The 13,916-nt window shown below is 29.1% G+C and overlaps 1 long non-coding RNA gene across 1 annotated transcript in view; it reads left to right on the top strand.

Moving 5' to 3' along the window:
- The first annotated feature begins 11,455 nt into the window (after positions 1-11,455).
- Positions 11,456-13,916, top strand: part of LOC107862083 — a 7,608-nt gene continuing 5,147 nt past the window's right edge. The window contains exon 1 of the long non-coding RNA XR_001671914.2: positions 11,456-12,241. This is a non-coding gene — a long non-coding RNA (uncharacterized LOC107862083). The remainder of the gene's footprint in view (positions 12,242-13,916) is intronic.

The following is a 13,916-nucleotide window of genomic DNA, read 5'->3' on the forward strand; positions in this document are numbered from 1 at the left end:
GCCGGTATTCAGCTGTTGCTTCGTAATTTTACTATATCATTTCTAATTAATTATTATATATTATTTATGTATTAAAAAATTAAAAATATTTAATTAAAAAAGTAAAATAGATATTTATGACTTATTTGCTTCAACTGATTCAATCATAATTTTAGTATGTCAACCTTAATTAATTATTATAAGTATTTTAACTATTAAAAATTAATAACATTTAATAAAAACATAAAATAAACATAAAATGATAAATTAACTCTTGATGTTTTAAATTAGCTTGACTTCTTATATGATACCTACTTAAATTTTTTTCACAAGTATGTTTTATAGCAATTTTGTTATATCACTTCTAATAAATTATATTATGAGTCACTTAAGACATGTCTACTTCGTTACTTCAATCGTGATATTTGATTGACTCTAGAAATTATATCAATGTTACTTAAATTGAAATAGAAGAAAAAGTATTATAAATCACAATAATTAAAAACTTAAATTATTTTTAAAATATCCCGTCGTCCTCCTTGCCGACATTGACCTGCTTGCTCTGTAATTTTACTATATCATCTCTAATTAATTATTATATGACATTTATTTATTAGAAAATTAATAATATTTAATTAAAAAAATAAAATAGTCATTTATGACTTATCTGTTTCAGCTGCTTCAACCATATTTTTACTATGTTACCCCTAATTAATTAATATAAGTTGTTTAACTATTAAAAAAATATTTTAAAAAATATAAAATAGACATAAGATATAAATTAACTTTTGATGTTTTAAATTAACTTGATGTCTTATATGATGTCAACTTAAATTTTTTCGTCAAGTATTGTCACTTAAATTGAAATAAAAGAAAAAATATTATAAATCACAATAATTAAAATCTTAAATTATTTTTAAAACATAATTGACTATCAATGTTACAAAAGTTTCGACAAGAAAAGAGTACTATAAATTACAATATCTAACGGCTTAAATAAGTAAATAGTGTCAAAAATAATTAAATATCTAAAAAAACATATTAAAACATATGCAATTGAGATATCTAAAAACATATTAAAAAATAATTAATTATTTAAATTTTATTTGTGTCACATAAATTGAGATAAAAATACGTAAAAAATGCTATAAATCATAATAATTAACAACATAAAAATTTTAAAAGATATAAATATTTATCGAACTCTTGAAATTATATCAGTACCACTTAAATTGGAATAGAAGAAAAAGTATTATAAATCACAATAATTAAAAACCTAAATTATTTTTAAAATATAATTGACTATCAATACTACAAAAATTTGGATAAGGAGAGTAACATATATTAATTAAAAATTACATAAAAATCATCATAAATGTAATATTTAGCAGCTTGAAATGTCTAAAATTAAAATAATTTGTTATATATTTCAAAAATAAATGTAAAAAAATACTATAAATCACTTAAATTGGAATAAAAAAAAGTATTATAAATTTCAATAATTTAAACTTAAATTATTTTAATAAAATAATTGACTATTAATGCCACAAAAGTTTGGACAAGGAGTGTAACATATATTATTTGAAAATTACATAAAAATTATAATAAATTACAATAGTTAACAACTACAGATATATTAAAAATATGATTGATTATTTAAATTATATTTGTGTCATATAAATTGAGATAAAAAATAATTTGTATTCACGGGCCTCGGTATCTAGTAATAATATAAGCAGGAGGTGAGGTCGTCCTTGCTGCTTTCTCCGTGATTTTATTATATCACCCCTAAATAATTATTATATATTATTTACGTATTAAAAAATTAATAATATTTAATAAAAAATATAAAATAAATATTTATGACATGTCTATTTCAGTTGTTTCAATCGTAATTTTACCATTTCATCGCTAATTAATTACTATAGATCATTTAAGTATTAAAAAAATTAATAATATTTAATAAAAAATAAAATAAACAAAAAATGATAAACTAACTATTGATGTTTTAAATTATCTTGACATTTTTTATGAGGCCCGTCTAAATTGTTTTCACAACTATTTTTTATATTAATTTTTTTGTATCACTTTTAATAAGTTATTCCCTTATTAATTATTACATGTCATTTACGTATTAAGAAATTAATAATATTTAATAAACATTTATGACATGTTTGTTTCAGTTATTTCAATCATAATTTTATTATTTCATCTCTAATTAATTATTGTGAGTCATCTAAGTATTAAAAAATAATATTTAATAAAAAGAAGGAAATAAACTAAAAAATGATAAATTAACTATTGATATTTTAAATTAACTTGACATCTTATATGAGGACCGTTTAATTATTTTTTCACAACTATTTTTTATAGTAATTTTGTTGTATTACTTCTAATAAGTTGTCACGAGTTATTTAAGACATGTCTACTTCGCGACTTCAACTGTGATAATTAATTGACTTTCAAAATTATATAAGTATCACTTAAATTGGAATAGAAGAAAAAGTATTATAAATCACAATAATTAATAACTTAAGTTGTCTTTAAAATATAATTGACTATCAGCACTACAAAAATTTAGATAAGGAGAGTAGCATAAATTATATAATGGCTAACAGCTTAAAATAGTAAATTACAATGTAAAAAGACTATTCTAAATTACAATAGCTAACAATTTAAAATATCTAAAAAAAAAATATTAAAAATATAATTAATTATCAAAAATTTATTTATATCGCATAAATTGAGACTAAAAACAATATATATTGGGTCTGTGCTAGCACGGGCCTTTAATATCTAGTATGTATTAGATAAATGAGCCTGGACCCAATATACTTTACTTTTTTTTTTTCTGTTGGTGTCACATCCCAAAATAACCCCTAGGTGTGACTGGCTCCCCGCTAACATCACTTGTCGAGAGAATCAATTTTTCATACATTCGCAATGTCTACAAATACTGAGATAAAAACATGTGCAACTTCAAATGCATGAAATAATTATCAAACGCAAAGTAATTATCCACCAAGTTATCGTAATACGGTTTATGAAAACAACAATACTTAGATAATAACTCTCAAGCCCCAAATCCCAAACTAAGATCATAGAGCATCTAAACAAAGTTACATGAGTTCAGCTTTCGGGCATGCAAACCCAATGAAAAGAAATATAATCTAAAAATAATTAAAGTTGGATGACAGCCTCCACGAACAATGTGAAGGCTCACCTCAATGACAGAATCCATACGTAAAGACCGTCAGCCACAAGTCTCTCCCTCTGTAACTGTATCTGTAGATATGCAAGTAAGGAGTGACCTATATATAAATATAACCCAGTAAGATCCCCGACCCACTACTTTAATACCCCTGGAACAAGTGTTAGAAAATACAAGGTACAACAAAATACATAAATAATATGTACATATTTCTCTCATAAGGTAATGTCAATAAGATCCAAAAGGAAGTTCAAAAAGCCACTTTGTATCTCAACTAAACCAACTCTCACGACTTGTCATAAACGGCAGTGAAGGTGATCGACCTAGCACCCCAACAAGTCTACGACAATATATATAACGCCCCAAAAGTCTTCTACGATAGCATGTACAAGTCCCTAACATATTACGGCAGTATAAGTATGCCCCTAATATGTTACAGCAGCTATGTATGCCCCTAGAGACTATAACAACAACGAAGAAAATATGTTCAATGCCTCAACATCACCTCACATATTATCACTAAGCAGTTCTCACTAAACTTCACAATTACATATCCATAACTAGTCAATACCACCGATTCCACCAAGCCGCACGCTTGTTCCAACACATGGACTACGCAGAAAAATATATATCTATTTTTATAAAGCGGTTTGAAAAGCAAGCATCAAAGTTTAAAGTCTCATTTACCTCACTAATAACAAATTCTCCAACTTTGCAATGTGTAGGATATCAACCAAACTACGTCCAACAGGATCAATCTAAACAAAATTTTAAATAGCAATATTAATTATGCTATTTCGGGTCAAGTTTCAATATCCGTAACTTTTAGACTTAGAGCTAGACCTTAGTATCTCGCACCATAAATATTGAATTAACAATAATATTTTAATACAACTGTCCAAACATGATATCAATGATGAGGAAAAGAAAATTCTCAAACAAAGGTTCAACTTTGCTTACTGTCAATAGCTTCCAAAGTTGAGAGTTGATGTTTTCTCATGCTAATGAAACCAAAACTAAGTCCACTTTACTTCTTCTTCGGATAATCACTACTGTGATAGCACAACCCTTCACTATAGACCAATCATAAGCCCCAATTATTTTTATTCTAACTTGTTGCACTAATGTCATGAACAAACACTGCACTATTGTACGTGTATTTTAATTTACATGCTAAAGAACAATGGAAAAGTTCATACCTTAATAATTAAGAAGCTTCAATTCCAATTTTGTGTTCTCCAACCTATATTTTTTTCTCCTACTCTGCTTCCTGATCTCTTCCAACAATAAAGGGAGCAATATATAGCGCTAGTATTCTACCTGTAATGTTATTAAGTGAAACTGAAGAAGGCCTTTGGCTTGTCCGCTTTTAATTCCTTAATTAATATTAATAATTAATTATAATTATCAATTAACTATTTGTTAAAAAAATATAATAATAAGTTGAGCTATTACACTTAATTTATGTGATAGAAATAGAATTTGGAGTGATCGTATTTTGTTATATAATTTTTAAATATATTAAATTGTTAATTATTGTGATTTATAAGATCTTTATTTAGTTTTCACATAATATATGCAATTCCCCTGTCTCAATTTACGTGGAACAAATATAATTTTTAAGAGCCAACCAAATTTTTTATATATTTTAAATTATCAATCATTGTAATTTATAGTAACATTACATTTATTAGTAATAGTAGTAATAAACGTTAATTATTTTTAAAAATCAAACACACAGATCATGCAACTATAAAATTGTTTGTTGATCTCTTTCAAGAATAAATGGAGCAATATATAGCCCTAGCATTCTACTTGTAATGTTATTAACGTGAAACTAATGAAGGCTTTTGGCTAGTCCCCTTTTAATTCTTTAATTAATATTAATAATTAATTATAATTACCAATTAACTCTTTGTTAAAAAAATATAATAATGAGTTGGGCCATTACACTTAATTTATGTGATAGAAATGGACTTTGGAGTGATCAAAAATTTTTATATAATTTTTAAATATATTAAGTTGTTAATTATTGTGATTTATAGGATCTTTATTTAGTTTCCACATAATATATCCAACTCTCCTGTCTCAATTTACGTGGAACAAATATAATTTTTTTAAGAGTCAACCAAATTTCTTATATATTTTAAATTATTAATCACTGTAATTTATAGTAATATTATATTTATTAGTAATAGCAGTAATAAACGTTAATTATTTTTAAAATTCAAACACACGGATCATGCAATTATAAAATTAATCAATGGCATTTTAATTGGTTGAGAAATGGTAAGAGTAGATTTTATTTTCTTTCAATAGAATTGGTTGAAATAGCGCCCCTCCTCCCCTTCCAAAAAAAATATGGCTTAACCGTTGAGTTATCAACAAACTTCTAAACTTTTTGGAATATTTCACTTGAACACCTCAACTCACTCTTGTACTTACTGAACACTTTTATCCCTTTGAATTTAAATTACTTAAATAATTTTTTGATAATTAACTAAAAATTATAAATTGTGTGTGATACACTCGCGATGATATGATAATTTGATGAATTAAATAATAACACGCGTCATATGAATTCAAAATATTTAAAAGAATGTATTACATAGCAACATCAAAAAAAATTATTTTTAAATTTTTTAAAATGTTAGTCCTGTTAGAAAAGCATATGGGCGGCTATTAGAAATAGTGGTTGCCTATGTGTTTCATTTTAAATGGAACATGACCCACCTCTTTATCTAACCCAATCAAAATTTGTCATCTCTTGGGTGGAATAGTATCAAGCTTGGCTATAAATAGCCCTTTATTTATGTAGAAAACATATAAGAAATATTAATACAAGATTCTCTCTAGTTTTCATTTCTTCCTTTTATATAATTTCATAAACGTTATCAGCACGAGTCTCTGCAAAATTCTTTCGAAGGTATTTAAAGGTTAATATTAAATTGTCGTAAATAATGTCTAATATTTTTCAGACGCGATTTTAGTGCCCTAGATATATCTGGCAAAACTTATATGTCCTAGGTACTAGACACAGAAATACATTTAAACGCAATGGGTCTGGCAGACACCATTAATAATAACAATAAGGCATCAGAACAAGATAAGGCCAAGGCCATGATATTTCTTCGTCATCTTGATGAAGGTTTACAAATGGAATACCTTACGATGAAAGATCCCCTCTTATTGTGGAATAATTTAAAAGAAAGATACGACCACCTGAAGATGGTCATTCTTGGTCATTCTTTCATAAGCTCGTAATGAATGAACCTATTTGAGATTTCAGGACTTTAAAAATTAACTGAATATAATTTTGCGATGTTTAGAATTAAATCACAGTTTGATTTATGTGGAAAAAGTATCACAGATCACGACATGTTAGAGAAAATATTCTCTATTTTCTCACCCCGAGTATGCTTCTGCAGCAGCAGTACCAAGAAATGAGATTTAAAAAATATTCTGAATTAATTGTTCATCTTCTTGTTGCTGAATAAAATAATGAGCTTTTAATAAAAAAATAATAAAAGTTGGCCTCCTGGTACTGCTCCATTTCCTGAAGTGAATGCTGCAAATTTTTATCCAATGAGGCGTGAAAGAAATCCTGACCCCAGTCATGATCGAGGTTGAGGTCATGTGGTCGTGGAAGGTATTTTTATCAAAGTGATCATCTTGGAATAAATAATAACCCTCAGCACCAGCAGTGCAAAAGGTGGGGGAAGCTCCTTAAGTAGCTCTAAGGATGAACTCTGAAAGTATATGTTATCGCTATGGAGGAAAAGGACACTTGACGCGTACCTGTCGTACGCCAAAGCATCTGGTAAAACTACATCAGGAGTCCCTTAAAAAGCCATAAAATGATGTTGAAACAAACTTCCTCCGTGAAGATAACGTTGAGCCCATAGAATTGAAAGTTTCGAATTTCTTTGCAGTTCCTGAAGAACATGTAAATCACCCTGTAGGTGATAATAATGATATAATCCGATTATGTTAATTTTCAGTTAAATTATTGGTTTAATTTTCTGTTGTTTACTAATCTTGTATATAAATATAGATCGTATAAATATGTTATGTGCTAGTAATATTATAATATTTATTTTGGTTATAATTTTATTTTGAAGAATATGGATACTTCTCAAATTTTATTTGGATCACTAATCGATAGTGATGATATGTCACGATCCGAGATGAAGCCCTGGCAGCGACGGGCATCCCGAACCATACAAGCCCAAGATACCTCTATCACGTCCCAACCCACTAGTGATATTGTCCGCTCTAGGCCCAGGCCCGCATGGCTTTGAAACACGTCACTAGGAAGTAAGGTTTTCTTACTTATATACCCAGTATCCCTCATGTGTTTTGTCGATGTGGGACTCCTTCCTAAGTTGGGGTGTTACATACACCCCCTCTTATGGACTCAGCATCCTCGCTGAGGTTTGTCCCACCGAATGGAATTCGCCTACACTCAGGACTGAGGTTTGCCCCGCCTTACCGGGATTTGTCTACACTCAGTTTGAACTCTGGCCCACACCGACAGGGCTGACACAGGAACGGCTTTGAAACCATTGCAATTTAAAATTGATTGAAGGCTCCAGAAGAGCTACTATATTTCTGCCTAAGAGGACAAAATTAGTTATAGAAGATGCATTATTCTCTTCTAAATCCCCAAGAAATTTATTCAGTTTTAAAGATATCCGCCGAAATGGATATCATGTTGAGACAATAAATGAAATGAATGGCGAATATCTGGCATTATCAAGACTGTCTCAGGTAAAAAAACAAATGTTGGAGAAATTACCAACTTTGTCTTCCGGCCTATACTATGCCGAAATTAGTACAGTTGAAACACACTTTATCGTAAACTAGAAGTTTACTGATATAAATACATTTGTGCTCTGGCAGGATCGAATAGGCAATCCTATCTCAATAATGATAAGACGAATCATTGAAAATTCAAAAGGGCATCCGTTATAGAACCTGAAGATTCTTACATCGGATGAATTTTCATGTGTTACTTGTTATCAAGGCAAACTGATAGCTAGGCCATTGCTACTAAAAGTTGGCGTCGAATTCCCTCAGTTTCTAGAATGTATACAAGGGGATATATGTGGACCTATTAACCCACCTAGTGGAACATTTAGATATTTTATGGTCTTAATAGACGCATCTTTAAATTGATCGCATGTATGCCTCTTGTCATCTTGCAATCTGGAGTTTGCAAAATTATTGGCACAAATAATAAAATTGAGAGCACAATTCTCAAATTATCCTATTAAGGCTATTCGTTTCGATAATGCTGGAGAATTTACATCCCAAGCTTTTGATGATTATTGTATGTCAGTTGGAAGACGAGTTGAACATCCAGTAGCTCATGGTCATACTCAAAATGGCCTTGCTGAGTCATTTATTAAGCATCTACAATTGATAGCAAGACTACTACTGAAGAAAAGAAAATTGTCCATTACTGTTTGGGGTCATGCTATCTTACATGCAGCATCACTTGTTCACCTCAGGCCAACTCATTATAATAAGTACTCCCCGTTACAATTGGTACTAGGTCACGAGCCAAATATTTTTCATCTACAAACTTTTGGATGTGCTGTATATGTGCCAGTTGCACCACCTCAGCGTACTAAGATGGGCCCCCAGAAAAGGTTAAGAATATATGTTGGGTTTGAGTCACCCTCCATAATTCGCTACCTTGAACCATTGATGGGAGATTTATTTACTGTTTGATTTGCAGATTATCGATTTGATGAAGTAAATTTCCCTCAATTAGGGGGGAGAAAAGTGTGAACTTAAAAGAGAAATTACGTGTAAAGTTTCTTCATTATCACATTTTGATCCACGTACCCCCATATGTGAAAGTGAAATCCAGAAGATCATTCACTTACAAAAAATGGCGAATCAAATGCCAGATGCATTTACTGATTTGAAAAGGATAACCAAGTCACATATCCCTGCAGCGAATGTTTCTGTCCGAATTGAAGTTCCAAAAGAACCATCTTCTAACGTAATAGCTTCTGAATCCCAAATACGCCTGAAGCGTGGCAGGACATTGGGTTCAAAGAATAAAAATCCTAGAAAAAGAAGCACGAAAAATGATAAAGATGGTATTATAAAAGATTCTTTTGAAGAGACTTAAAATCTGATTAATCCTGATATTCCTGAAGAAATCAGTGAATATATATATATATATATATATATATATATATATGTATGTATGTATATGTATATATAACTCAAAGTGAATGAAGAACTTTCAATAAGTTCTACTAATAATAAGGTAAATTTAGATCGATCGAAAATTACGGTAGATAATGTTTTTGCATATAATGTTGCACTAAATATCATACAAGATAATGAGGACCTTTAACCTCTATCTGTCGAGGAATGTCGACGAAGAAAAGTTTGTCCAAAATGGCAAGAAGCGATACAATCTGAATTGAAATCACTTGCTTAATGGGAGGTTTTCATACCTATAGTCCAAACCCCAGATAGTATAAAATCAGTCTGCTATAAATGGGTCTTCGTACGTAAAAGAAATGAGAACAACAAAATTTTAAGATACAAGGCATGCCTTGTTGTACAAGGTTTCTCTCAAAGACCCGGTGTTGACTATGAAGTAACATATTCACCTGTCATGGATACAATAACGTTTCGAAACTTCATCGGTCTAGTTGTACGTGAAAATCTTGAAATTCATCTAATGAATGTGGTTACAACTTATCTTTATGATTCTCTTGACAATGATATTTACATGAAAATTCCAGAAGGATTAAACATGTCTGAAGCGTATAGTTCAAAGTCTCGAGAATTATATTTAATCAGGTTACAAAGATCATTGTACGAGCTAAAACAATCAGGGAGTATGTGGTATAATCGCCTAAGTAAGTACTTGAAAAACGAAGGATACATAAATGATGTTATTTGTCCTTATATTTTCATTAAGAAAACGTCATCAGGGTTCTTTATACTCGCCGTTTATATGGATGATATAAATCTCATTGGGACCCCAAAAGAGATCCGAAAGGCAATTGAATATAACGAAAGAATTTGAAATAAAGGATCTTGGAAATACAAAACTTTGTCTTGGTCTGCAAATTGAATATTTAACAGACGAAGTTTTTTGGAACGATTTTACATGGACAAAGCATATCCATTAAGTACTCCAATGGTTGTCCGATCACTCGAAGCGAATAAAGATCCATTCTGACCTTTGGAAGAGGGTGAAGAGATTCTTGATCCTGAAGTACCATATCTCAGTGCTATTGGTGCACTTATGTACCTCGCTAATGCTACAAGGCCGGATATAGCATTTTCTGTTAATTTGCTAGCGAGGTATAGTTCTTTCCCTACGCGAAGATACTGGAACGGAATTAAGCAAATATTGAGGTACCTAAAAGGAACTATTGATATGGGTCTGTTTTATACTAACAAAGCTAGTCCAAATCTTGTTGGTTATGCAGATGCAGGTTATTTATCTGACCCACATAAAGCACGATCCCAAACAGGCTATGTGTCTACATATGGAGGTACTACAATATCACGGAGATCGACAAAGCAGTCCATTGTTGCTACTTCTTCTAATCATGCTGAGATAATATCAATCCATAAAACAAGTAGAGAATGCATATGGCTGATATCAGTGGTATATTTCATCAAAGAAAGATGTGGCTTGAAACTCGACATCAAGGTACCCACAGTTATATTTGAAGACAATCCAGCATGCATAGCCCAATTAAAAGGAGGCTTTATAAAGGGAGATAGAACAAAGCACATTTCGCCAAAGTTATTCTTCACGCACGATCTTCAAAAAAATGGTGATATTGATGTGTAGCAGATCCGTTCCTATGACAATTTAGTAGATTTATTCACCAAATCTTTACTAACTTCAACCTTCGAGAAGATGGTATACAAGATTGGGATGCGAAGACTGAACTAGTTGAATCGGGGTCTTTATTAGAGGGAGTAAGAATATGCGTTGTACTTTTTTTTCCTTAACCAAGGTTTTTATCCCACTGAATTTTTTCTGGTAAAGTTTTTAATGAGGCAGCACTCAAATGCGTATTCAAGGAGGAGTGTTAGAAAAGCATATGGGCGGCTATTAGAAATAGTGGTTGCCTATGTGTTTCATTTTAAATGGAACATGACCCACCTCTTTATCTAGCCCAATCAAAATCTGTCACCTCTAGAGTGGAATAGTATCAAGCTTGGCTACAAATAGCCCTTCATTTATGTAGAAAACATATAAGAAATATTAATACAAGATTCTCTCTAGTTTTCATTTCTTCCTTTTATATAATTTCATAACAAGTCCATTGCCTTCTTCACTCCATTGTTTTCTTTACCTCTTATTAACTGTTATTTATAAGTTTAAAAGAATAAATTAGAAAAAAACCGACCCCTACCCCCTCCATGTTTGGTCTTTATCATCTTTTTCTCGGCTTTTGCTTCATCTTCTTCTCTATTTTAAATCTCTTCCCCTTATTTCTTTTTTTTTCTCTTCTTTTTGGATTTGTTTTGTTTTTAATTTTAAATTTGATTTATGTTGGGGTTTAATTTGGTAGAAGAGACAGACAAAGAAATATATACGTATTGTGGTAGAAAACCATCAAAACCACTGCAACATCACACATCAATTCAACTATTGAGTTGTTATAATTTTTTTTCTACTTCTTCTGTTGTGTGCTTTTTTAAGGTTCAAATTCTTTAACTGTTTTAAAGAAAATAACTTTAAATTTGCATTAATCTTATCGAAAAATAGTGTTTAACCCGAATTTTCTTGATTCAAATGGTGTTTCATTGGAATTCTATTCTATGCAAAATTATTGTAATAATTAAAAATATTACTATGATGAGTCTGTTATATGATGTATGTATGTATATATATATATATATATATATATATATATATATATATATATGTTTTACGTTTTGTAAGGTATAGAGAGAGAGAGAGAGAGACGCAGTAGAGAACAAGCCGATGCAGATGAACTGGACAAGGTAAAATAATGAGTCAAATTATAGGCGAGGAGTTGGGGAAGACAGGTATAAATAATAACCTTTTAAAAGTAATTATACTTTCTTCCATTTTTTTAATTACTTTACTCTCTCTCCCTATTAATATACATAACATAGCTGACGTATACATAGCATTCTGTATATATGTGAAATATTTATAATATATTTAGGGAGTTGAGATTTTTTGTTATATTAAAAACATAAGTTGTGTATTTGTGTAATTTTTAATAAAAAGAAAGGAAAAGGTACACGTAAAATGAAGCTTCATGTTGGCCCACATAGATATGAGTGGAGTAATTAGTAGAAAAATTATAGAAAGTAGCATACTTAATACTATAATTACAAGAAATAACAATACTTTTATAAAATAAAAGTTTACAGCAAGAGTAACATTATCTTACTCATTAACTAGGCAAGTGCATGTTTTACTCTCACTACTTTACATTTTTTCTATTTTAACTCCACTATTTCACCTCCCCAAATATAGTCATATCTTTTACCCCTTTTTTCATCTTATTTTTTTTATTATTTTATTTTTTATTTTTTTTTATTTTTATTTTTAAATTTTCACTTTATATTCTCTCTTCTATTTCTCTCTTTCTTTTTCATTTTTTTTTCCTTTTTCATATTTGAAGTCTTTCACTCTATTATATCTCAACCTTTTTTTTTCTTGTTAGCTTTTTTAATCTTATTTTTTTATCATTTTATTTTTTTATTTTGATTTTTTTTTTTTTTTTTTTTTTTTCTTTTTTTTCTCTCTTCTATTTCTCCTTTTTATTTTCGTTTTTCGTTTTTTTTCCTTTCTCACATCTTTTTTTTCTTTTTCTATTTTCATTTTCTTCCTTTTTCTATTTTATTTTGTTTCTTTTTTTTCTTTTATATTTACACTTCTATTTATCTTTCTTCCTTTTTTTTGGTTTTTCACTTCTCTTTTTTTGTTTTTTTGTGTTTATTTTTTTTTTTATTTTTTTACTCTTCTGTCTCTAATTTCTTTTTTTTTTTGAAAGACAAATATGTATATCACATACACATATTCAAAAAATGCCAAAGTCATTGACAGACACTTAAACTTGTTTCAAAAATTCACTTAGACCCCTCAACTATGGTCTGTACCTATCAGACCTCTAACCCCCCCCCCCCCCCCCCCCCCCGAATTTTAATTTAATTGGGCATTTTTTTCCCAATCAGCTAAAAGCTCAAAGTGTGTGTTGCACACATGCGATGATGTGGCAAAAATGACTAATTGAAAGCTGACACGTGGCATTGTGGGTTCAATAATTATTAAAAACTATTTAAAAATAAAAATAAAAAATTGATCATTAAAAAGAAATAAAAAAAATAAATTATTAAAAAATAATTATAAAATTATTCAAAAAATATAATAAAATTATAAAAAAATTTAAAAAATGAAAATAAAAAATGGCATTGAGGATCCAAATTATTAAAAAATAATTATAAAATTATTTAAAAATAAAAATAAAAAATTGATTATTAATTTTTTATATAAAATTTAGAAAAATAAAAATAAAAAATTGCATTGAGGATCTAAATTATTAAAAAATAATTATAAACTTATTTAAAAAATAAAAATAAAAAACTAATTATTAAAAAGAAATTATAAAATTTTAAAAATAGTTAAAATAAAAAATGGCATTGAGGATCCAAATTATTAAAAAATAATTATAAAATTATTTTAAAAAAA

The sequence above is a fragment of the Capsicum annuum genome, chromosome 3 (assembly GCF_002878395.1).
Source record: "Capsicum annuum cultivar UCD-10X-F1 chromosome 3, UCD10Xv1.1, whole genome shotgun sequence".
Classification (NCBI taxonomy): domain Eukaryota; kingdom Viridiplantae; phylum Streptophyta; class Magnoliopsida; order Solanales; family Solanaceae; genus Capsicum; species Capsicum annuum.